Here is a 25,079-nt window from a genome sequence, read left to right on the forward strand (position 1 = left end):
TGGCGGCGCCCGCCGCATAGTAGGAAAAGGCTGGCCTCGGCCCCCTGGGTCCCACCACGAACTGTTGCAGAAGGGGGCGGCTGCTGCGGAGGAGCCTGCCGGCGGACATCTGAGAGCGGGAGGCCGGCGCCAGCGATTGCCAGTGTCGGCTGCGGAGATGGATGAAATCGCGGCGCGGGCACAGCCGGGAGGAGGTCGCATTTGCCGCGGTCGCTGGAGTGGGGAACACGGAGCAGTTCCGGCGGTGAGAAAACGCTTGAAGTGAGATTGGGTCCCCTTTACAACACTCCCCAGCGGGAACACCCGCAATTTACCTCACGCAGTCCCAGCAGCCTGGGGGAGCGGGGCCTGGGGCCCAATACTGACTCCTGTGAAGAGGACTGGCCCGTTTGCTCTAGAGGCTGCCTGATATGCGGGTAAACCCGCGAGACGAAGACCCCAGCGGGCAGAACCCGCTCACACCACGGGTGGCCAATAGCCTGACACCTACAGGCCGGTATCCCGTTGGAGAAACCGGCAGGAAGCCGAAATACCGGACGCAACCTGTGGCCCTGGGCCTAACCACTCCCTGAGCAGGGCCCTCCATACTCTCTGAACCAAACGGCGGGAAACACCGGCAACCAGAAGCAACCGAGTACCCGAGGTAGGATCCTTTGGACCAAGTTCCCTAGTATCCCACACGAAAACTTCAACACAGGGATCGCCGACGGATCTTCACCCTGCCGGGGGCAGCACTTACAGATCATTAATTAGAGGATGTCTCCCCCCAGGTCCAAGCCGAAACTAGTCACGATGGATTCCTTCACGACAGTCAGGCCCCAACGACAGTCAACACAACAAGACCAAGAAACCCCTGAGGACCCGCCCCAACAAGAGGAAGACCTTAAACACACGCAAGTCCTCCAGGCGATAGCGGCCCTCCGCTCATCACTCGAGGGACGGCTTGAAGAAGTGAAATCTGACATGCAACTGATGCGGCAGGACGCCCGCAATCTAACGGAAAGAGTCACGGTGACTGAGACAGCCCTGCAGGAAAATGTTGAGAACACCCGAGATTTGGAGATGACGGTTAGAGACTTGGAACAGAAGGTAGCAAGGCTAGAAGCCCGCTCTGAGGACGCAGAAGGTCGGGCGCGCCGTAATAACATTCGTATACTGGGGGTCCCTGAAGATTTGGAAGGCCCGGACCCGACAACCTTCATCGAAACGCTCCTACAGCAGGAAATAGGGGCGGCAAAACTCTCCCAGGGGTTCTCTGTTGAAAGGGCTCACAGGTCTCTCCAGAGACGTCCCCCACCTGGATCACATCCACGCCCAATCATAGCTAAGATCCTAAACTTCAGAGACCGCGAAATCATACTCCGGTTCTCCAGAGAAGGCGGGGAGATTAAAAGAAATAGCTTCACAATAGTCATATACCCGGACTACACCCCTGCAGTACAGCGAGCCAGGAACTCTTACATTCCGATAAAAGCCCGGCTGAGAAAGCTCAACTTAAAATATATGCTCTTATACCCGTCACGACTCAAGGTTCTATATAAAGGAAAAGCAACGTTCCTGGAGACCCCAGCCGCAGCCAATATGTGGCTTGAGCATAACAACCTGGCGGACGACAAGGAAGACCCACCGAACTCAGATCGGGGATGACCACCTACCCCCGGATGAATGTGAGCGACGGCAATCCCTGCAGCAATTGAAAGGGAAGCAACACGAATCGTAGTTAAACGAACCATCATGAAAGTTCTACCATTAAACCCGCTACATCGGACGCGAGACCCAAGGAGCACACAAGCGGCGGACAAACAACCCACCCCACCAACAAAGGTGTAAGCAGTTTGCTCACACACAACCTGATCCGGAAGGCCAGGAGTGGCCTGGAAGGCTCAGGAGCCCCTGAGCGCTGCAAGTTAAAAGCGGCTGCTAGGGTCAGTTTGGAAAGTTTAGTTGAGTTTTCCTCCCGTTCACCACAATGGGATTTACACAAGTTAAAAAATCTCCAACCTGCGAAAGACCTGGGGCCGGAGCGAGAGGGCGGGCGAGGAGAAGACCAGGACGGTGTGGCAGGACATATGAAGGTAACAGGGGTCTGACAACTGTGAGTGTGACTCAATTACTCTGTAATGGCGGCTAAGATGAATATAAAGTTATTGACCTGGAATGTGAGAGGTTTGGGATCATATCTACGCCGGAATAGGGTCAAGTCCTATTTAAATAGAAAGAAAGTACAGATAGCGTTACTCCAAGAGACACATTGCACGGCTGAATCCTTAGCGAAACTAAGCGAACACTGGGGAGGCCAGGGGGCCGGATCTTCGTACTCCAAGTATGCAAGAGGGGTATATACTTGGATTCACCCACAACTCCCTTTCCGGATAACTAAGACCGAGTCCGACCCAGAGGGAAGATTTGTAATAATATGGGGCAGGCTAGAACAATCGGATATTTGCATAGTGAACTCTTATCTCCCCAATACTAACATCCCATCACACTTAAACTCCATGTACACTAAGATTGCACTAAACAGGCATGAAATCCTGTTTTGGGGGGGAGATTTCAACTGCGTCCATGATCCGATACTAGATAGGTCCCTCCCACACCCGAAAGGGCCCTCAGCAGCTACCACAGCCCTCTCCCTACTAGTCAATAGGTTACACTTGGCAGATACCTGGAGGGAGTGCCATCCCGACGCTCGGGAGTACTCATATTTCTCCACTCCACATGGCCTCTACACCAGACTGGACTATGTTTTTATAAGCGATGAGCACCTTCCACAGATAGAAGAAGCCCAATATCTGGGCAGAACCATTTCGGACCACTCACCCCTCCTGGTGGGCTGGAATCACACTGGCCCCAGACCTCCAATCCCAATGTGGAGAATGCCGATAGATGCCCTGGGAGACCCGGCATTTAGGGAGGACCTACATGAATTCATAGAAAACTTCATAGAAAGAAACACTGGGAGCGTAGACCGCCTAAGCACAATGTGGGACGCCCTGAAAGTAGTGACGAGAGGAGAAATAATAGCAAAAGCAGGGGGCATCAGGAGACAACTTAGGGGTGAACTGGCCCACTGGGAGCGGGAAATAGAACAACTGGAAGCAGCCCCGGTCGACACGGAACACAGGGAAGACAACCTCAGAGCACTTAGAACTAATTCCACCTCGGCATGGAATAGGCTCGCCAAATTTGATTATGCCACCAAAACCAATCGTATACACACGGAGGCTGACAAACCAGGCAGAATGTTAGCCTGGCTCTGCAAAAAAGAACACCCCAGGCACACTATTACAGGATTACACACCGAAGAGGGGGAGGTAGTACAAACACAACAAGCTATTAACGAAACGTTTAAGGGCTTCTATGAACACCTTTACTCACATGATGACCAGGTCCCCCTAGAAAAAATCACGGACACCCTTGAAGAGATAGGACTCCCCAGGATGCCCCCAGAGCAATCAGAGGCCCTAGACACAGAAATCACAACTGAGGAAATCACGGACGCTATTAGATCACTAGCCACTTGCAAGACCCCTGGGAGCGATGGCCTACCCACGGAGTTTTACAAGACGTATGAGCCCACACTAACGCCCCTGCTACATGAGGTCTTTCTCGAAGCATATGAGACAGGGATACTACCAGATAGCATGAGAGAGACCCTCCTGATCCCGATTATCAAGCCTAATAAACCCTCCGATAGATGCGACTCTTATCGCCCGATAGCAATGCTTAATTACGACGCGAAAATTCTGACAACAGTATTAGCAAATAGACTGGCCAGAATTATAGGGGAATTGGTACATGAGGACCAATGCGGATTCATACCTGCCCGAAACACAACCATGAATTTGCGCCGAGTGCAACATGTCATCGCCCAAACTGGGGACGGCACAGAAGCGTTCGCATTGTTATCCCTGGACGCCATCAAGGCGTTCGATTCGATCTTTTGGGAATGGTTATTGGCGGTTCTGGAGGGGTTTGGTTTTGGCCCTAGGTTCATTAGGTGGATCAAGATACTCTACACGAAGCCTAGAGCCAGAGTAAAAACTGGGAAGCATGTATCGGAGGTCTGGAACATATGCAGAGGGACCAGACAGGGTTGCCCCCTTTCCCCCATGCTCTACGTACTGGGCCTGGAACCCATTGCAATCTATTTTCGAAAGCAATTTTTTGATGCTGGGATCCGACTGGGAGACACTGACCACATCATTTCTCTCTATGCGGATGATGTCCTATTATTTGTCAAGGACCCATATTATAATGTGCCCACGATGCTGGAGGTCCTAGATAATTTTGCGAAGGTCTCTGGAATAAAATTCAGCAGAGCCAAATCCTGCCTCTTCCCCCTGGCAAGTCTTAAGGGAAAAGAACCATCGGAGCTTCCTTTCGTGGGAATAAGGTGGGAACACACCTCGTTCAAATACTTGGGCATACACATAATGCATTCCCCGGAACAAATGCATGAGCGCAACACTAAAGCTGCTCTCCCGGCCCTGTGGAAATCCATGGCCTTCTGGGCGAAACTTCCCCTATCCATGATGGGCAGGGCCTCCATAACTAAAATGATTGTCCTTCCCAGATTCCTGTACGGATTTCAAAACGTACACTTCTACATCAAAGCGCCCTTCTTTCGCCTATTGGAAACTATCCTGAGAGACTTCTTGTGGGGGAAGGGAAGACGAAAGATAGCGCTTGCCACGTTGTCACTACCGTACACTCAAGGGGGAATCCAACTTCCAGACTTCGAAAAGTACTTCCTAGCAGCGCAGCTTAGCTTTGTCACCAAGTGGCTAGCAGACGATGCCACATCGGAGACGCCACTCCTGCAGCCGCTGGTCCCCCCGTTATACTTGAAAGAACTTCCCTGGGCCCCCACCCATTTGATAAGAAATACCCCCCTATTGGTCTCGCTTGGACGCAAAATCTGGCATAGGGCAGAATCCCTCGCACACGTCAGACACCAGTATTCCCCAAACATACCGCTTATCTCAGACCTATGCAATTCTCCTGCAGATCTGCAACACCTCAGGCACTGGGAACAGAAGGGGATTTACTCATGGGGGGACTTGTACATGGAGGGGGAATTCATGGAATTCGAAACACTTCAAGAACAAAATGATGTCCACACTGGCCAGTTTCTATGGTACCAGAAACTTAGATCCACGGCACGCGCCAGATGGTCGACATGGCCGGAGGAACCGGACACGAACCCCCTGATCACATTGCTATACGAACTAGGAGAGGGAGGGAGACCAGTGTCACAGATCTACAGCCACCTAAACGACACCCCCAATCCACGCAGTGCTGGGCTAAAATCCAAATGGGAAGCAGACATAGGCCGAGAGTTAACAGACTGCGAATGGGAAAGGGCCCTCATATTTCCTAAAACAGTATCCAGAAACCATAGATTTAGGCAAATACAATTGAACCTTCTACATCGTACATACCTAACCCCATTCAGGCTTGCCAAGCTCCATAATACTCAGAGCCCCAGATGCCCCTGGTGCGAAATGGACAATGCGGACCTGTTCCACATGTTCTGGCGGTGTGCCAAGACACAATCACTGTGGTCCTTCATACAGCAGACAAGCGAAACTCTGGGGCTGACCAGATATGAATGGATTCCTGAGGAGTGCCTACTCGGCACATACCCCAGACCAGCAAAACTAAAACACCTCATTAGATTAATGGACATTATGAGCATTCTGGCTAAGAGGACAATTGCAATGTCCTGGAAGAAACCATCGGGACCACAACCAAAAATCTGGCACAGAGAACTGAAACGATGGGTGCGAGCTGAAACGAAAGTTTGGGAAGAAAGTGTAGCCAGATCCACGGATGCATCAAGTATGACCCTAGATGCCTGGAGAGGGCTTACAGACCCCCTGTTTTACCCCTCTGATGATAAGCCCCCATGAATCACCACAAGCATGCAGTAGAAGGCCCCGAGGACAGGAGCAGAGTCCTCGAGAAAGCCCAGACATACCTTCATGTGAACCCTCCTAAAGGAAGTTCCCTCACCTCCTGTAAGTCCTGACCCCCCCTGAGCCCCACCTGGTACCGACCCCTCAAGAAGCAGACACCTGGAGATAGTTAAAGTTTCTATGTTAAGTTGTTAAGTTATAAATGTTAATAACCTGAGCCGCAATCTGATTTACTGCTTGATAACAGATTTGACAATTTTTCTGTGCTTGTAACAAATAACAAATGCCAATAAACAGATTTAAAAATAAATTAGGGTGGGCAGACCTAAAGCCAAGTGTCAGCATCTGTTTACCTGGATTTGCGTAAGCAACCTCCTGGGGTCCGATTCCAAAGAGCAGTTGGTGTCGGTTGGTCTCGTCGCTGGAGTCGGCGAATGTATCCCGAAAACAAGCTGTATACTCGCTAGTTATCACGCATGCGTTAGGCCATAGTGTACCTGGGCTGGTGCATACGTCCGAGTGAGGAGTGCTGGAGTAGCTATGGCAACACTGCGGGACGTAGCGGCAGGGCTGTAGAGCTTACTGTGGCTCTGATGCGATCTCGATCGCGTAACCAAGGCGAATCATGACAAAGGCAGCAGGTGTTGGAATACTCGGAAAAAGGGGTTTAAAATCAGAATGCTGTGTAAGCAGGCTACGGGGGCGGCAAGTCTGTCGTAGTAAGATAGCTGGATGTGAAGCTATCATGTTGCAAGCCCAGAGTTTTAAGCAGGGTCAGAAGGCAAAGAGCATGCACCTGTTTGCAAACAAGTAGCAAGCATATTGCATATCATGTGTATGAGACATTCTTCTGAGAGCCTACCTAGCCTTCATGTATCAAGCCAACCATATGCCAGGTGTTTGGAGTATGTTGGAAGGTAATGCTGCCAACTCGAAGGTTAGACAAGGGCAGACGACAGGGAGCATGCACGTGTTTGCAAGCAATAACCAACCATAGTGCATATAGTATATATGAGACATTTGTTCAAAAAGCCTACCTAGTCTACATGCGTAATATCAACCATGTGCCAGATGTTGGAAATATCTGTACATGGTGTTAGCAGCTGTAGCTGGCTCCTTATGTGAAAAGGAAGAGGATTCAACCTAGGCATCCTCCCGTCCCCTGCACACTTTCAAATGTTTGGACAAGACCAATACTGTTATTTAAATAAACCTGTAAAATTTGTACAAATACTAATTTATGACAAATGTAAGCAAACACAGAAATGTGTGACAAAAGAATATTTATATCAGAGCAATGCTGTTTCAAAAAGTGAAGACATTACTATCAAACCGGCAGATAAGGGCTGTGCAATAGTAATCATGGATACATCCTTCTATATGAAGAGATGCACTGAATTTCTCAGTGACACCGACACCTATGCAACATTAGATAGGGACCCATTACCAGAAATTAGACAACTGATTAATGAGACATTGCTAAAAGCAAAGGAGAACGAATGGATCAATGATAAAACACATCAGTATCTAACTAATCTCCAACCGATAACACCGGTCTTTTATGGGCTCCCTGAAATTCACAAGGATAAACAAAGTCCACCTCTTAGACCCATTGGTGCTGGAACAGAGAGTGTCTTTGATCCTCTGGCAGTCTATATTGACAGACTACTACAACCACTCATACAGGCATCATCTACTTATTTGAAAGATACAACAGATTTCTTGAACGGTCTAAAAGATTTTTCAGCTATCAGTGAAGACTGCACACTGTTTAGTCTTGACGTTTGCAGTTTATATACCTCAATTCCTCATAGCGAGGGTATAGATTCTGTCTAATGGTTGCTCCTCAATAGCTCAGGGGTTAAAGGTAACCCACAGTATATTTTGTAACTATTAAACTTGATTTTATACAACAGCTACTTCAGACATGAGGGCAAATATTTCCTACAAACTTCTGGTACCTCGATGGGATCATCGATGGCACCCGTTTATGCCAATACCTTTATGTTTCAATTCGAAAGTCAGCATGTACCCCATATGGGCATCGTACATTCTCACATGGAAAAGGTTTATTGATGACATTTTCTGTATCTGGTTTGGCACACGAGAAGGCTTAAATCAGTTTTTTGAATATCTTAACCCTGTGCACCCGAGAATTAAGTTTACCATTGAAATTGGTAACCCTTACCTACACTTTCTGGATGTTAATTTGAGTATTATTAACAATAAAATTGCCATTTCTGTGTATCACAAACCAACCAATGACAACAACCTGCTTCATTATTCAAGTTTCCACCCAAGAATAATGCTTCAAAGTTTACCGTACAATCAAATTTTGCGACTAAAAAGGATAATTTCTGACACAGAAGATCTCGACAAGGAATGTACAAACCTTGTTGACAAATTTCAGAATAGGGGCTACTCTCCAGAAACCCTAGAAGCAGCGAAAAACAGAGCCTCAGAGATTTCACGCACTGATTTATTAAGACCCAAATCAAATGTGAAAGATACCCCACTGATATTTGTATCGAAATTTGCAAGACAGAGTTTCCAGATTTCAAGAAGTATAAAAAAACACTGGAATATTCTTCATACTGATCAAACTCTTCTGAAATTGTTTCCTACCCCACCAATGATGTGCTTCAAAAGGGCTAAATACATAAGAGACAAGTTGGTAAAGGCTGAAAAAATACCAGAGGAGAAACAACTATTTTTAACTACCAAAAATTGAGTATATTCCCCTGCTTAGGGTGCACACATTGTAATAATGTAATTAAAGGTAATGTGGGCACTCACCCGAGAAATGGTCAAAAGATTAAACTTAGGAATTACTCTACTTGTCTATCATCGGGAGTCATCTACCTGTTGAAGTGTGCATGTGGAAAAGTATAGCAGGGCAGACGAAAAGGCCCATCAAGTCAAGATTGACTGAACACAAGTCAAACATAAGATGTAACAACCAATACTCACCAGTGGCTCGCCACTTTAACTTGCATAAACATTCAATTGCACAATAAAAATTCCAGGTACTTGAAGTTGTCAAACGACCCACAAGAGGAGGTGATTACTAATCACTCCTATTACAAAGAGAGGCATACTGGATTGACAAAATGGGTTCCCTGCAGCCTTGGGGCCTAAATGAGGATTTCACCTTGAACTGCTTTTTATGATCTTGATGTACTTAAGATGGAATGTTTTATTTAAAGAACAATACAAATCTGACGGTTGTACCACAATGTTTGTGTCTGGTTGTAACAATAGGGAGAGCCCAATTTGTACCTTTAGAATGAAATCTATTCTGAAAATTGCACATTGATATGCGGTCTTGTCAATTGGATGAAATGATTGTACTCCCCCTGATGTTTATTCATTACATGTTTTATCAAATGTACATATGCAATAGGAACCATTGCACTATGTTATTAATGAGGTATGTAGGGTCTATGGTTATTCATACCTTACACTGAAACACAATAATTATCACAGTTTACTCATTTTAGACTGTGAGACCATATGCTGCCATTTTTTGGTTGTCCTTTAGCCTTGGCACTCTCCACCCTGAAGGCTTGACAACATTGAAATGTTCCTGTTCCTATCTACTTGTTGACTCAACAGGCTTGAGTCTATTTAGTCATCATTGATAACTATGCCAAGCTCCCCTGTGAAAAAATGTTTCTATAGCCATTGACTTTTATCTTTCCTTCCTCTGAGCGCAAGTGGATTGATGTGAACATCATTTCACACGTTCGTTACATAGTTTTTTTCAGACATTTATATGGTATGCCCCTCACGTTTCCATTTAGATTGCCCCAGGTCAGAGTTCACATTTCACCCTGATTCTCCCTTCATTTCATTGTTTCTTTTTTTGCTTACGCCTCTTCCGGCTCCCACTTTATAGTATATCTATATTTGGTTTATCACTCTAAGATGGCCGACTGCTTGGGTACTCACTCTTTAGTCCTTCTTCCACTTCGTTCCTAGGACTTTTCCTTTATTAAGATTCCACTGGATGTGTGACTTTCCATGGCTCCAGTGTAAGAAGCTTTTCTCATGGAAACAGACTCTGTGTGGAGCTGTCCCCCCGCGCTTCAGGTAGGCGCGTGAGAGTCTACATTACCCCGCTTTAGGGACTTGCTAGAAAGTTCCTGTCTCTAAACTGTGCTCTCTTTACCTCTTACTTCACAGTTGATTTATTATAGAGACCGTCTTCCTCGCATTTTCATGTTCGATCGTGCGAGCATTATTGACTCTGACTTGAACTGGTGTCTTCAATCCCGTCATGAGCATAACCTCATTAAGGTATATTTCCTCACCTATTTCACACTCTTTCACTCCGTAATGCCCTTATCATTATTTTTTGACTGCTGCTTACAGTTGGATCTGGTTGTGTTTTTCCAATTAGTTTTCATGCGCATGCTGAAATGTCTAAGTGCTGCCGCATATCAGAGGTTTAAGTCTGAGACAAGAGGTTTTCACGGATTGCTTGGATTCCTTTTCACCCTACTGCCTACTATTATCCATACTTGCGTTAGGTAAGTTACTTTGAATTTATTTTTACTAAATTTATTTTTACTAACTTTACTTGTCTGGATACACACAGCTAAGTGCCGACATTTTTCTGCTTTCTTTGACCCCATAGAAACTTTCATCACATACACTCTGCATTGAGGAATGCACCCCCAAGAATTCAGCGATACGCTTACTATTACTTTTCTACTTTCCGGTTCTACATTATTTGGATTTGTGCACTTAAGGGTAATTATTTATATCTGCATTACCTCTTGCTTACTTACCAAATGTATAGATTTCGTGAATTAGTAGGAATCTTTCACTTCCAACGTCTGTAGCCTACTTGTGCCTTTTACTTGCCAATTATAGATATTGGCTATGTTTACTGAATATTTATACTGATAATCTAACGTTGTCAAGCTTACAGGATGGGGACCACTATGTGGCCCTGCATATCTTTAAACATAGTTTCTTGGGTTTGTCAAAGAGTGTATTATGAATGACAACACAATTGAATCTTTTCGCCTATATTGATGGGGGTGAGGACCGCCTCAGGCGCAACATGGGAGACTGATATTTAAGTTGAAAATGGAGAGTATGGTATATAAAAATTGTAATTTGTGTCTACATAAAAGTTTCTGAACCAATGTTTTCTCTTTGTATTAAGAGTCCAACTCTGGCCTTATGAAGAAGAGGAGATCATCCTCGAAACGCGTCGCTAATTGATTTGGACTTCACTTTTTCTTCAATTTTGGTGTCATCTATTGATACTGTCTTGTTTCTTTGTCCTGTAAATAACTTTGTTTTGAGAAAAAATTATATTTGAAACAGCATTGCTCTGATATAAATATTTTTTTGTCACACATTTCTGTGTTTGCTTACATTTGTCATAAATTAGTATTCGTACAATTTTTACAGCTTTATTTAAATAACAGCATTGGTCTTGTCCAAACATTTGAAAGTGTGCAGGGGACGGGAGGATTCCTAGGTTGAATCCGCTTCCTTTTCACTGTCTATTGTTGGGGATTTGTGCCATGACCCCAGTTCCTCCCCCGCACCTAAAATTGATCAAAATTAACTCTTGAAATAGTTCACAATTTTCTATGAACCAAAGGTGTGCACCTGTGTTCATCCTTTTACTGGCTCCTTATTTGGCCATATGTTTGGTGTGTTAGCATATACCGTAAAATGTGCTTTTATCTTGGTTTCACTTTCTAAACCAATACTGAGTTCCTCAACTTTGAGGATTTCTTCTGTAGTGGTTGACTCGCCCAGAGATTTCTCTGCCTGCAAAGCATGTGCAGCCCAGCATTTTGCTCTACATTCTTTTAGTGTTTTAGGCTTGATGATTTCAGAAGCTCAACACATGTTTTTCTTATGGTCCAATGGGAGATAGCTGGTGCGCATCAGGTGCATGTATTTCCAGGGGAATTTGGTGTTACAGGAGGGGCAGAATTTAAAAGGGGGATTTTCCATGGGAGACAGGGATTACCAGGGAGAAAATATTAATGGAAATTGGAGGATATACAGGTATTCTAAACACAGCCTTGTGTGTTTGAAATTATCTCCCCCCGACTCCCACTGCTGTTAGTATTTTTGGCATGGAGTCCTCGTTCAAAGTCATTGAGTCACTTTGGTCCAACTTTGTCCCTTGAAGTAGAAGTTGAATCGTGTTCCATCTTGAACTCAAGCGGAAGATATAATCGGCCTTGGAGTCGAGCAGCAGTTAACAATATTAAACTCTGTAAGTCACCAAATAAGAACTGTGCGTGTAAGCGGCCAAACCGATGGTGGAAAAAAAACAATCTGAGGACGTTGATGTGTGAGGGATCATGCGTATCTGTGCACCTAGAGTACAGATAGTGTGACAGGAACACCCCTGTAGACACCCCCTTTTTGAATTCAAAAACAAAAACAAGATGTAACACTCTGCACCAACTACTAGTTGACGTTGTGGAGGAAAATTGAGAACTGCAGTATTATAGTGACTGGGCCCTGTTACCTACCATGTTTAAACAGCGTTTCTTGCTTATGTGAGACAGAAACTGTAGGACATACTACACATGTCTTTGCAATGAAAGCTTATCGTCTAGCTTGTTGGAATGCTCACTTTCTCATCCCTCGCTTCTGGCGTGTCCCCCTTCTGGCCTAGGCATGTAGGCTGTAGGCTCTCGCTTTCTTGAGAAAAGTGGAATGGGGGAGCGGAAGTAGTCACATTGCTAATGCTCTCTCTTGCCTTAAAGCATGTGGGAATCTTTAAGGAGTGCAGGCACTTTGACTAACTGAGTTACGACAGGGTGGCCCCACTGATAACATTGACTTGCATGAAAGAGCACAGCTGGTGTCAAAGGCTGATATAATGAGGCTTTTATTCTTTGCTAGCAGGATGATTTTAGTATGCAACCATGGCCTGTTGGGACCATCCCTAACATTGAAAAGCATGCATCCTGTTAGGTATAAAGGCACATGGCTCGGAGGGAAGGGGACACTCAGAATGTGTGTGTCGTATTGCTGTTGGGTTCGTATTATCACTGCTTTCTACTAATTAAGTGTTCACCAATCTGCCAGAGGCGTGAGTGATCCTTTTTCCTAAACAAGATTGGTGCTGTTAGACATCAGATTCCCCCTGCTCTGTGGCCAGGTCCAGGGACCAGCGGGCACACTTCCTGTGATCCCTGTGGGCCCAACAGAGGTGATTTCATCAGAGGGATGAACTGGCCAGAGCACATGGAGGTTCAACGAGGGTGGCCATAGCAGGCGTGGAAGAAAGAGCCAACTGGAAAATCATGATTTGGTGAACACAGGTAATCGTGTCAATTTTCTGTCATGTCTTGTATGGTAGGGATTGAAACAGGGGAATTGATGTTTGTCTCTGTATTCTAGAAAAAACGAAATTGAAAAATCTGGAATCTGGTGTGATTACTCAAGGATACAGGAAGGAAAGTACCCTGCCTGTAAGACTATTTATCTAAATAGTGACTTAATGAAAGCAGTTGGCCACCGCAGTTTAAAAGCAGAGCATCCATGTTCCCTACTGACTTAAGAGAACATGAGACCGCGGTACCGGTCAGAGTATTGTAGGATCGATTAGGGTGAATGTGTTCTGGATGAGTGCAAAGAAAATATTTTAGATGAGAACCCCAGGATTGTCTTATATTAACCCATTCCTCGTTACTGGAAATCCTAAATGTGGAACTCGGGTTGCAATTCTGCTTTTTATTTCACCCTCTAGTACATTAGCTGTAATAGGCTGTGTTTCTACTGATTATGTTCAGTGTCTGTTACTCTTACCTATTTGTGTCCCTGAAAAGCTGAATACTGCTCTGCATTGTGAGTAGCGTAATGGGGGATATAGGCTGTGAACCAGCATTCACCTGAATCTGACAGACATCTGTGGGTGTTTCTGAAATGTCTGTACTAGGGTAAGAATGGAGGCTGTGTGTGATACCTGAGCCTCTGGATAGACGCAGCAGCGCAAGTAAACGGATGAGCCGTACCCATGCCTCCAGCCATGGGACTCAGTAGCATCCTGATGCAAACAGAGTTAGGAACGGACCTGGATCCGTAATAAGCTATACCTTGTCTTGCCCTGAGGGAATGGGTTCAGAGCAGTCTAGACAAGTGCCACCACTTCCTCCTAAAAGAAGTCCAGCATACTTCATTTTTACTCACTACTCGCCAAAAGCATGTAAGTATGTGGATACATTGCACGAATAAACACAAAGTGAATCACCTAGACACTTTCCTCAGAAGGCACATTTGATTTAGTCAGGATAATGAATTTGCATAAGGTGCTAGAGAAGAAAGGGGCATGTGTACACCAACACCAATAGGATAGTTATCTCAACTGATATACCGAAGCTAATAAAATAAATACTTAATCTAGGATAGTGGTGTTGAAAGACACTCAAGAGAAGCTCCAGGAGAAAGTAAATGTTTTGAAAACTGAGTCGTCAAACCTGCAGGTACCGACCCATAAAACAGGGTACAATCGATTATATCCTGTACTCACAGGCAAGGCCCCATTCAAGTAAAGTCCTGAAGATATTTTGGACATGTATGATCCGGCTATTCTTAATGAAATACCTGATAAGTGAATGGCTAGTCCGGACTCAACCGTCAACGTATCTTCAATCTACCCCAATGCATCCTATGGAAAGTCCCTTTACTCCCAAAACACAAGCCCAGATCTCTAGACTATTCTCCCAGTCTTAATGGACCTTTGCAGGGTTTCCCACCACAGTGCTTAATACCACCGCTGGTACATTCCCACTCATACAACTTCTGGGAGGGGGAGATACTATAGGGAGTGTACATGCCCCATGGACCGCTACTGATTTGTTTAATATTGTTCAAATGTTTCCAAAGATACGAGAAGACCCAGTTAAGTTTCAGGAGGAATTGCAGGTCATTATTTACTGTTATCACCCCACGTGTGTGGATCTGAATCAGTTGCTACAAGCAGTATTGTCCACAGATACATTTAAGTTGCTTAAAGCATGCTCAAATTTTCTAGCTAAAGAACCGGCTAGTACTAGAGATTTGAAAGCATATACTGATAGACTGGTGCAAACTATTACTCAAATTTGTCCTTGAAAGATGGATGGGTCAAAGATCAATGCATGTAAGCAAGCAAAGGGAGAAAATCAGTCAGAATAACTTGAACGTTTGAAGGGATGGTTTGACCAGTATTCTAGGATTGTGCATGCGGCGCTGGTAGCACCTCAAGCTGTGGTGGCCCAGTTTGTGATGGGATTGCAACCAAAAGTGTCTGAAGGAATTAAGGCAGTGTTGATAGGTTGGGAAAGAAAGGGATTAGTGGATGTTTTGTTAACCGTACAGAATTTCATGAGAAGGTTGAGAGACAAAAGAAACTACTAAAGCCAAGTTAATGTCATTGCAAATTCAGCGTTTGCAACCTCCCCAAGGGCCTCTGGGTGGGTGAGGGCGATGACGGGTAAGAGTGAGAGGAGCGTGTTAGTCATTTGGGCCAGGGCAAACTGCTGAAAGGTATTACCCCAACACGTGTAATGACCAATGCAACTATTGTAAAGAGTTCGAACAGTGGAAAGCTTAGTGTCCACATCAGCCTCAGTATGATGGCCGAGGCGGGGAGCCAACCATGCTAAGGGAAAATGGCAAGGTTCCCACCCCCACCACCAATGCTTTCGATTGATGTTTAGGATTGCCAAGGGGTCCCTAAAAATGTTATACCATTCATTTTGATGTATCCTACTGCCACGTATGTTGACTGTATTGGTGCAGTTTCATATACAATGGGTCCGCCCCTCTTTTATTTATTAACAGGGAGCCTCACTCCAAAACAGGGCTAATATTTAGACAGGAAAACAGGCGAGTGGAAGGCTACCCCTCTCTATGTTGTGCAGGTAAAATAGCCTATCTCTGCAGCAGGTGCAGTTATGAAACACAGTAATTTTATTCAAAGAAAAACATCATTCTAAAATCATTGGTGGCATTCGACAAACAGGGAAAACAATTCATAACTTCCTCCAGCATTTCACAAATTGCCACTGAGTACACATTTCAAACACAACATTAAAGACATAATTGTAACAAATGCAGAACAACAATCAGAAGACAAATTGGCCAGTTAAATACATAACAGTTTCCATACTCATTAGGGTACGTTCTATGCCAATATAATAAGTGCATCAGAGTACACAATGTATGGGGTTAGTGTATTAAAGTGCTAAAGTGCTAAGTGCTATGTGCTAACAAAGAAATTATTTTGGGAACTTATTCTGTTCTGCAGGTAGGAATGAGCATACAGATAGATCTGACATATATAGACCTCCTAATTGGTGTTTCTTGGTCTAATTATTTTAGATTTTGCTCACAGTTCTTACATTGGCTTCTGCATGCTAACATTTTCCTGTGGATTGAATATATTTTTACATTCCACAATGGGGAAGGATATTTTTAACAATATCTAGTCGACACAGGGTGTTTCGGCCCTTGGTTGAAGATCCGGCCCTTCCCGGCATTCTTCTTAGAAAGTTGGTGTTTAGGCCTTCATCAGGACATATGTATCAGTTCAACAGCTACCCCTTAGTCTTGTCCTTTACAGCTCTAGGGGTACAGATATGAACATACATTTACTGAATGGGGTTGATTCGTGTGAAAACCTTACTCAAAGTTTTCTTCCAGATTAGGCTACTGACCTGAACTTCATTCACACACAAGAATGGTTATCAATTTCTTCACACAAAGAGCTACTTATAGCTCCAGGGTTAATCATGGTTAACTTGTCCAGTGGATGTGGACATCTACTGTCACACCTGCAAGGATTACATATTGATTTTTTTTAAACCATATATATGGGCCTCATTACGACCATGCCGGTCCAGAAACAACGGTACTGGTAAGCCTACCAGCACCGTTGTTACCGGACCAGCATAGTACGACTCTCCGGGCAGGAACTGTCCCACCCGTCAGGGTCAGACCTGGTGGGCGGAACGATACCCGCCCGCAAAGTTTCACGGAAGCACCGGCACCGTATGTAATGGTGCCGGTGCATCCATGGCCCCCATTTCCATTGAGTCCTATGGGACTGAAATGGGAATAGGGATTAATAGGGATTGCCTTTCCGGAATGCCAGAGTCGTAATCCCCTGGTGTTTCCAGCAAGCCAGGCGCCGGTAAATATTGAAAGTCCGGCGGCAACCCACCGGTAACACCGGCAGGGTTACCGCCGGACTTGTAATGAGGCCCTATGTTTTAAAGTGCTAACTGCTTCACACTCTGTTAGTCACAGGCATATCAGTTATTTGACCTTTTGTACTGCCTTCAGGATTGAATTGGCCAGCACACACACGTGCTGAGGATTTCTTTACTGCAACATGGGCTATTCACTTCTTTTCAGCGTGTCAAACCTAGTCAGACAAATGAATTCAGACATGCTCACACTTAAATGTCACATGTATGTCATGATTATTGCTAAGGTTCTACATGATTATGAATCCATGATTGAGATGAACTTGCATATAAACTCAATACGGATATATATACAGAGTGATATGAGGACTGCACTTATGCAAAAATGGCTATGCTCATAGGCCACACCTTGTCTACCTCTTCCGTCTTGTATTTATATTGGGGCTGGCACTGTATTAAAGCAAGATTATTAGTTACATGTTGGTCCTGCCACTTTTATCACGCACTTACGTCCAATCTAGTGCTGTATTTTTACATATTGTTACCAAGCAGTTAAGCCGAAGGCCATTATGTGTATACTAGCGCAGCGGAGTGCATTCTACTTGTGAGCTACACGGACTGCGGAATGTCTATGCTATTTGACAAAATGCAGTCAGATAATCTGCCATTCTCATTGGTTGGTTCACAAATATATTACTGCACGCCAATAAAAGGAAACGTACTATTAGTTTTGCTCATCACCGCCGAGTACTTCACATTGTGTGCTTTCGATTCCCAGTCGGACGCTAACACTGAAGGTGTTTTGTTTTTGTGTCTCAGAGGCAGGTTTAAATATACTCCCTTTTCGCTTTTTAGGGGATAGCTTCCTACTAAAGGAACTGGAGGCGGCCATCTCTAAGTGGTAGTTGTCCACACTGTTGGGTGTCTTGACCCACATTCAAGTTATTATGCTACAGCATTTGGTGCTGTGGGCTTAGAAAATCCAAGATGGCGGAAAAACCCACATTTGCACCAAAATCCAGGAAAACCGTGCAGTTTGTGCGCACACCAAAATGGTCGCCTGACCTGCCACCCACCAGTGTGAGCGTGAGGGGCCAGAAGCGCCATTAGCGAAATCAGTGCTAAGGAATATGAATATGGTGCTGTTCAAAATCTGTTGTTATTAATGTAAAAAATGGATGCAATACTGGTGCTCACCACTTACAGAAAGCCGGCGTGTTAAAATCACCAGACACTTGTGTAAAACTGAACAAATTAACCCAAACCAGGCCAAAGAAAGACTTGCTAAGAGGTGGATACAATGTAAAACTAAATTCTGAAATGACGGGAAGGAAGTAATTGTCTAATGTATGTATTGAAAATAGCTGGGGATGTCAGCAGCTTAAGTGAATTTGGGTTTAAAGCCACTAAAATCGAAATGTTTAGAATAAATGAGTGACCTACTTTTGAGTGTCACATAAGTTGCAATTGTTTAAATGTCATAGTTTTGAACTTAGAATCAGTGTTCTAGCTGCATGTGTAAAAATTGCAAGTTTGATTTGAATGTAGAAAACTGGGAACCAAAGTGACATTTAGCTGAAGCCTGGCTTAAAGAGATGGAATTCTGCCTGACAACTACCCCCGACAGGAGTTGAAACTTGATCAGCAGCTGTGTTCCCAGGCCTGGCTGCATTCTACTGCCCCTGCCAAAAGGAGATGACACCTCTCTGATTGAATTAGGGGAGTGGCACCTGGGGACTGCAGGAAACTGAACAATGAGCCTTCCTTGGCCCAGGCAAATGTTAAATTAGGGGGGGGTCGTAAATAGCTTCCTCTTGAGAGAAACGGGGAGGGCCAGTGCCTCTGTGAGCAACTTGAGTTGGAGGAAGTGGACAAACCAGAAATTCCACCATGTGCTTTGGGAAACCACACCCCTCTGGGCCAGAGGGGGCAATCCCAGAGGGGGCCGCTCCAGAGTAATTCAGTTCCAACCCTAAAATATCCCACATACAGACTCTACAATATTATGATTCTTAAATGCCAATGTATCCTGTTATATCTTGTTTTTAAAATAAGACTGCAAAATGTATCCGGATGTATAAAATGTATATGTTCACCGCACCATTAATAGTGGTGGAAAAATGTCTAGGAATGTGTATTGCCGCTTTGCTTTATCATCCTAGGAGAGATGAAACCTGGATACTGACCACAGAAGACGACTTGGGGACCGGGAGCAAAGCTCCGGGGGGCCCGGGGTACTGCCCAATACTCCCATCAGGACCGGCAAGGAGAACTGATCGAACGACCCTGATGAAGGAAAAATGCTGAACTGTGCCATCTGCGGAATCGAAAGAAGATGATGCGGACATCCCAGCGCGTGGATCAAAACATCCTTTGCACCCGACTTCCCCTCGACTTGAAATCAAAGTGCAGTCGGGCGGGGGGGCTTGTTGGGTGTCTTGACTCAAGTTCAAGTTATTATGCTACAACATTTGGTGCTGTGGACTTAGAAAATCCAAGATGACGGAAAAACCCACATTTGCGCCAAAATCCAGGAAAACCACGCAGTTTGTGCGCACACCAAAATGATCGCCTGACCTGCCACCCACCAGTGTGAGCGTGAGGGGCCAGAAGCGCCATGAGTGAAATCAGTGCTAAGGAATATGGTGCTGTTCAAAATCTGTTGTTATTAATGTCAGAAATGGGTGCAATACTGGTGCTCACCACTACCAGAAAGCCGGCGTGTTAAAACCACCAGACACTTGTGTAAAACTGAACAAATGAACCCAAACCAGGCCAAAGAAAGACTTGCTAAGAGGTGGATACAATGTAAAACTATATTCTGAAATGACAGGAAGGAAGTAATTGTCTAATGTATGTTTTGAAAATAGCTGGGGATGTCAGCAGCTTAAGTGAATTTGGGTTTAAAGCCACTAAAATCGAAATGTTTAGAATAAATGAGTGACCTACTTTTGAGTGTCACATAGGTTGCAATTGTTTAAATGTCATAGTTTTGAACTTAGAATCAGTGTTCTAGCTGCATGTGTAAAAATTGCAAGTTTGGTTTGAATGTAGAAAACTGGGAACCAAAGTGACATTTAGTTGAAGCCTGGCTTAAAGAGATTGAATTCTGCCTGACAACTACCCCCGACAGGAGTTGAAACTTGATCAGCAGCTGTGTTCCCAGGCCTGGCTGCATCCTGCTGCCCTTGCCAAAAGGAGATGACACCTCTCTGATTGAATTAGGGGAGTGGCACCTGGGGACTGCAGGAAACTGAACAATGAGCCTTTCTTGGCCCAGGCAAATGTTAAATTAGGAGGTTCATAAATGGCTTCATCTTGAGAGAAACGGGGAGGGCCAGTGCCTCTGTGAGCAACTTGAGTTGGAGGAAGTGGACAAACCAGAAATTCCACCATGTGCTTTGGGAAACAACACCCCTCTGGGCCAGAGCATAATTTTAAAAAGATGGATAATTCATAGTACGGACTTGTCAAAATTATATAATTAATATCATTATTCTTGTGATTTTTCTGTGCACATTTTAAGAGGTGTTAGAACTCTGTACCACGTTCTGAGGCAAAACCCCATGAATTATGGAGATTGCAGACACGGGGTTCACGCTAGAAAAATGAAAATTTACTGGAATATGTGTAGAAAGGCGGTGTACATTTGTGCCATTTTTGGTAAACGTCTGATATTGGTAAACCAACTAAAAACGAAAATAAGTTGTCATTTTTGAATGCAAACTCTTAGGAAGATCAGAGTTGAACAAGAATGTACCTTAAGTCATCTGCAATCTGTACATGTAATGTCAACCACTTGTGTATCTGGGAAATATGTTTAGTTATGAAAAAGATTTTCTAAGGTAAAAGCAAAGGGGCGTTTCTTCAATAGACTGTAAGACTCTGACTCACTCTGACTCACTGCTCCCTTCTCAAATCAGGTCAAAGAGAAATCCTTGACCTATCAAATCGTGAGTGGGTTGGGCAAAGAAAGTTAGCATCCACACCCATTTTCAAAAGACATAAAAAGAGCCACTGGAAGCCAGACAGGGACATTCATTTTTCAACCATCAACTGAATTCCTGTGCAGCACTCTGATGGAGAACTCCAGAACTTAAAGCAGAGAGGCCAGGACCACCAGCTAAATCCTTTTTCAGCAGGCCTTCAGAATCCAGCAATCCAACCAAACTATTCTACAGCCGGGCGAGCTGTTGGATTCTTTGCCAAGAACATTTGCCAGAACCGCTAGCAGACCCAGAAAGCAGTGCTGTATCCAGAGAGACCAGACCAGATCGCTGTGAGCAGAACCAGAGATCCAGACCAGCAGAGCAGAGCTGACCCAGATAGCTGTGACTCAGAACCAACCGCCCGGAGTCCAGTCCAACCTGCTGACCAGACCCTGACGGCCTATTTCAAATTCATAGTGTGAGTACTTAGCCAGAACTGTGCAAAACCAATCTCTTAGCTTAAAACAATCTGATTCAAAACATTTGAACCTGTCCAGAAATGCATCATAGGAATCGTGTGTTCCTTCTCTGATTTTAAACCTGTAAAGTGTCATTTTACCATTTTGAATCATTATTTAATTTCTGAAAAACTACCTTCACAAAATCGTCCGTATCTCTTGAACCGCTAGTGATAGAAGCGAGAATTAACTTTTGTTTGAAAGCTGAGATTCTAAGCTTTCCGACAAGCTACTCCTTATAGTTCCTCCTTAATTGTGCTCGACGCACGTGACTAAATTGCCGCGATTTGACATTTTGCTTCTTTTCAGCCACGTGTAAAAATATTTGTCTTTTGCTTCCATTACGGAATTCCGTTTTCAACCTGATAACCATCCCTGAATCATTGATAGGGCTGGCCTGAACTGATTTAAAGTATCTCTCACTCACCCTGAACCTCTAGAGGGAATTAAAAGCATTTTTAGCATATTTTTCACTTCATTGCCACCACATTAAAGTATTTTGGGCCTTGTTAGGCGGAAACCTGTGCAGTTCCCTCTGGGACCACTGCAAAAGATTTAGGACTACAGGTGTTTGGCAGTAAACCCACTTGGTAGCAGTCTGATTCACTGTTGGTAGCTGTGGCTGAGCAGTCAGACTTCTCTCAAGAAGAGTTAAGCAGTATGTGGAGTATACAAGATAGTGCAATTCTTCACAGTAAGACAAGCAAACACGCAAAGGGGCTCAGTGTAAAGATATTAAGGTATTTATTTATAACGAAACATCTATCAAAAAAACTATGGCACTATCACGGCAAACAAATCAAACACAATTACTCTACGAATACGAAACAATCAATCCCCCTAGCAATATTTCGACAAGTCTAGGTTTTACCGGCACCACTTATTTACAGACAGAGGTGTATGCCTCAACCTAGATGGCACTCTAATATTAGTTAGGACGGGAGAGAAAAATAGGCAGGTTATGCAAGCACCACAGTTCAATACTTCACGGGAAAAAAATGCAAGGCAAGAAGGCAAGAATCACAATAGATCATAAAGTTCAGAGGCCAGGCCCACTCGGAGAGAGGCAAGGCGATATGTCCAAAAAGTCTCTAGTGGAAATGCATTCGAGTCTTTGTGGCAAATTGTTATCGGCAGATTGAACCAGTTCAGAACAATACGGGAGAAAGCTTGGAGGCGACCCAACGGAAAGGAGAGGATTAAGACACCTCACTCGAACCGATCGAAAGGGAAGTCAGGCGGACACGGTACCTTGTTGTGGAGGTCATCTCCGGCGGGGGCAGTTGTTCCTGGTGGTGGATGCACGTCGGGTCTTTGCCAAGAGTAGAGATGTTATCGTCGTCGAAGAAAAGTGAAGTCCGGTGCACCAGGGAAGAGACCAGCCGAGGAGTGCTCCGTCACAAGGCACCGCCTTTTGCTCGCAGTACAGGGGTAGTGGCTATCCGGTTGCCGAGGTGCTCTGCACGGGCAATTCGACCACTGCGTCCTGAGGCGAATAAAAAGCAAAGGGGACTGGTTGTTCCCACCAGTCAGGGGAAGAGACTCTCTGGCAGGGAGATCTCCTCTGTCGTCGGGAAGTGGTGAGTCGGTTCCGCAGGGCTCCACCGGAGGTGTCGTCGTGCAGGTCGGCTCAGCGTTACCCTCGTCGGATTCTTAGGTCCTGTGATGACTTCTTAAAGATCCAGTCCCAAAAGCCCTGCTTTTATGCAGAAAACCCCCATTCATTCAGCCTAGCTGTCAATCAACACATGCTAAGTGGTGAGCGGGGAGGCTCACCACTTGGGCCAATCACTCCAGAGTGCGACCGGAGTTGGCAAGGCAACTCGGTCCAGGGTGCCTAAACCCCCTCCCACACCCCTGTGGTAACCCAGACAGAATGGCACCACTTTTGAGGGTCTCTGTACAGAGCCCGCCAAAAGTGGAACAAAGGGCTCAACCTTTGGTTTAGGAGTCACAGAGACGAACATAGACGCCATTTTAAAAACCGAGTTCTGGCAGAAAATACCATCCGATAAACTTATTTACGATAAGTAGACCGTGGTACGTTAGAGATTAACAAGAAAAAGTATCAATCTCCAACAATGGGACGTATCCCATAGGGTTAGGTTCGGGTCGAACATAACAAGTAGTTTCCACTGCCACCAACCAAAACTCGACGAGGGGGGACGGGACAGTGCCCCCTCGAGTAACAGATCCAGGAGTAATCGAATTACCCCTACTAGTACATCCACAATGAGATGGTGTGTACTAGTTCTGTTAGTAAATTTAGGTCTAGTAAAGCCAATGGTGACTTTACATGCCCGGGGAGACAGTAGTCAGTCCCTGGGTATGGAGTCTATGGCGAGGGTCCGCTAGGACGCCCCAGTGCTACGGCACGTAGGGTGCGGTGCAACACACATAGAAAAACATATGAGACCCTATGGAGTAAAAGACCCTATAGCCCATAGAACACATGGACATTCAAAGAAATTACACACATACATGTCCAAGAGCGGGAGAAAAGAGTCTCACTCTTGGCAGGATGGAAAAAACAAACTCCAGAAATCCAGCAAAGCTGCTGGGGGACTCACTAGGTTAGGAAATTCAGCCTAAACAGAGAATTCTCCCTAATAGGGGGACATGAGTGGGGGCCTGGTGGAGGCTAACCCTGCACTGCTGGGGGTGGGGTGATAGTAGACATGAGTGGGGGCCTGGTGGAGGGTACCCCTGGATGCTGGGGGGTGGGGGTGGTGGGAGACATGAGTTGGACATGAGTGGGGGCCTGGTGGAGGCTGCCCCTGCACTGCTGGGGGGTGGGGGTGCAGGGGGACATGAGTGGGGGCCTGGTGGTGGCTAACCCTGCACTGCTGGGGGGTGGGGGTGGTGGGAGACATGAGTGGGGGCCTGGTGGAGGGTGCCCCTGGTGGCTGCGGGGTGGGGGTGGTGGTAGACATGAGTGGGGGCCTGGTGGAGGCTTCCCCTGCACTGCTGAGGGTGGGGGTGGTGGGAGACATGAGTGGGGGCCTGGTGGAGGCTGCCCCTGCACTGCTGGGGGGTGGGGCTGGTGGGAGACATGAGTGGGGGCCTGGTGGAAGCTGCCCCTGGATGCTGGGGTTTGGGGGTGCAGGAAAACATGAGGGGGGGCCTGGTGGAGGGTGCCCCTGCACTGCTGGGGGGTGGGGGTGCAGGGGGATATGAGTGGGGGCCTGGTGGAGGTTGCCCCTGCACTGCTGGGTGGTGGGGGTGGTGGGAGACATGAGTGGGGGCCTGGTGGAGGCTGCCCCTGGATGCTGGGGGGTGGGGGTGCAGGAAAACATGAGTGGGGGCCTGGTGGAGGGTGCCCCTGCACTGCTGGGGGGTGTGGGTGGTGGGAGACATGAGTGGGGGGCTGGTGGAGGCTGCCCCTGCACTGCTGAGGGGTGGGGGTGGTGGGAGACATGAGTGGGGCCTGGTGGAGGCTGCCCCTGGATGCTGGGGGGTGAGGGTGCAGGAAAACATGAGTGGGGGTCTGGTGGAGGGTACCCCTGCACTGCTGGGGGGTGGGGTGTA

Source organism: Ambystoma mexicanum, chromosome 2q, assembly GCF_040938575.1.
Source record: "Ambystoma mexicanum isolate Mex_15411 chromosome 2q, UKY_AmexF1_1, whole genome shotgun sequence".
Taxonomy (NCBI): Eukaryota; Metazoa; Chordata; class Amphibia; order Caudata; family Ambystomatidae; genus Ambystoma; species Ambystoma mexicanum.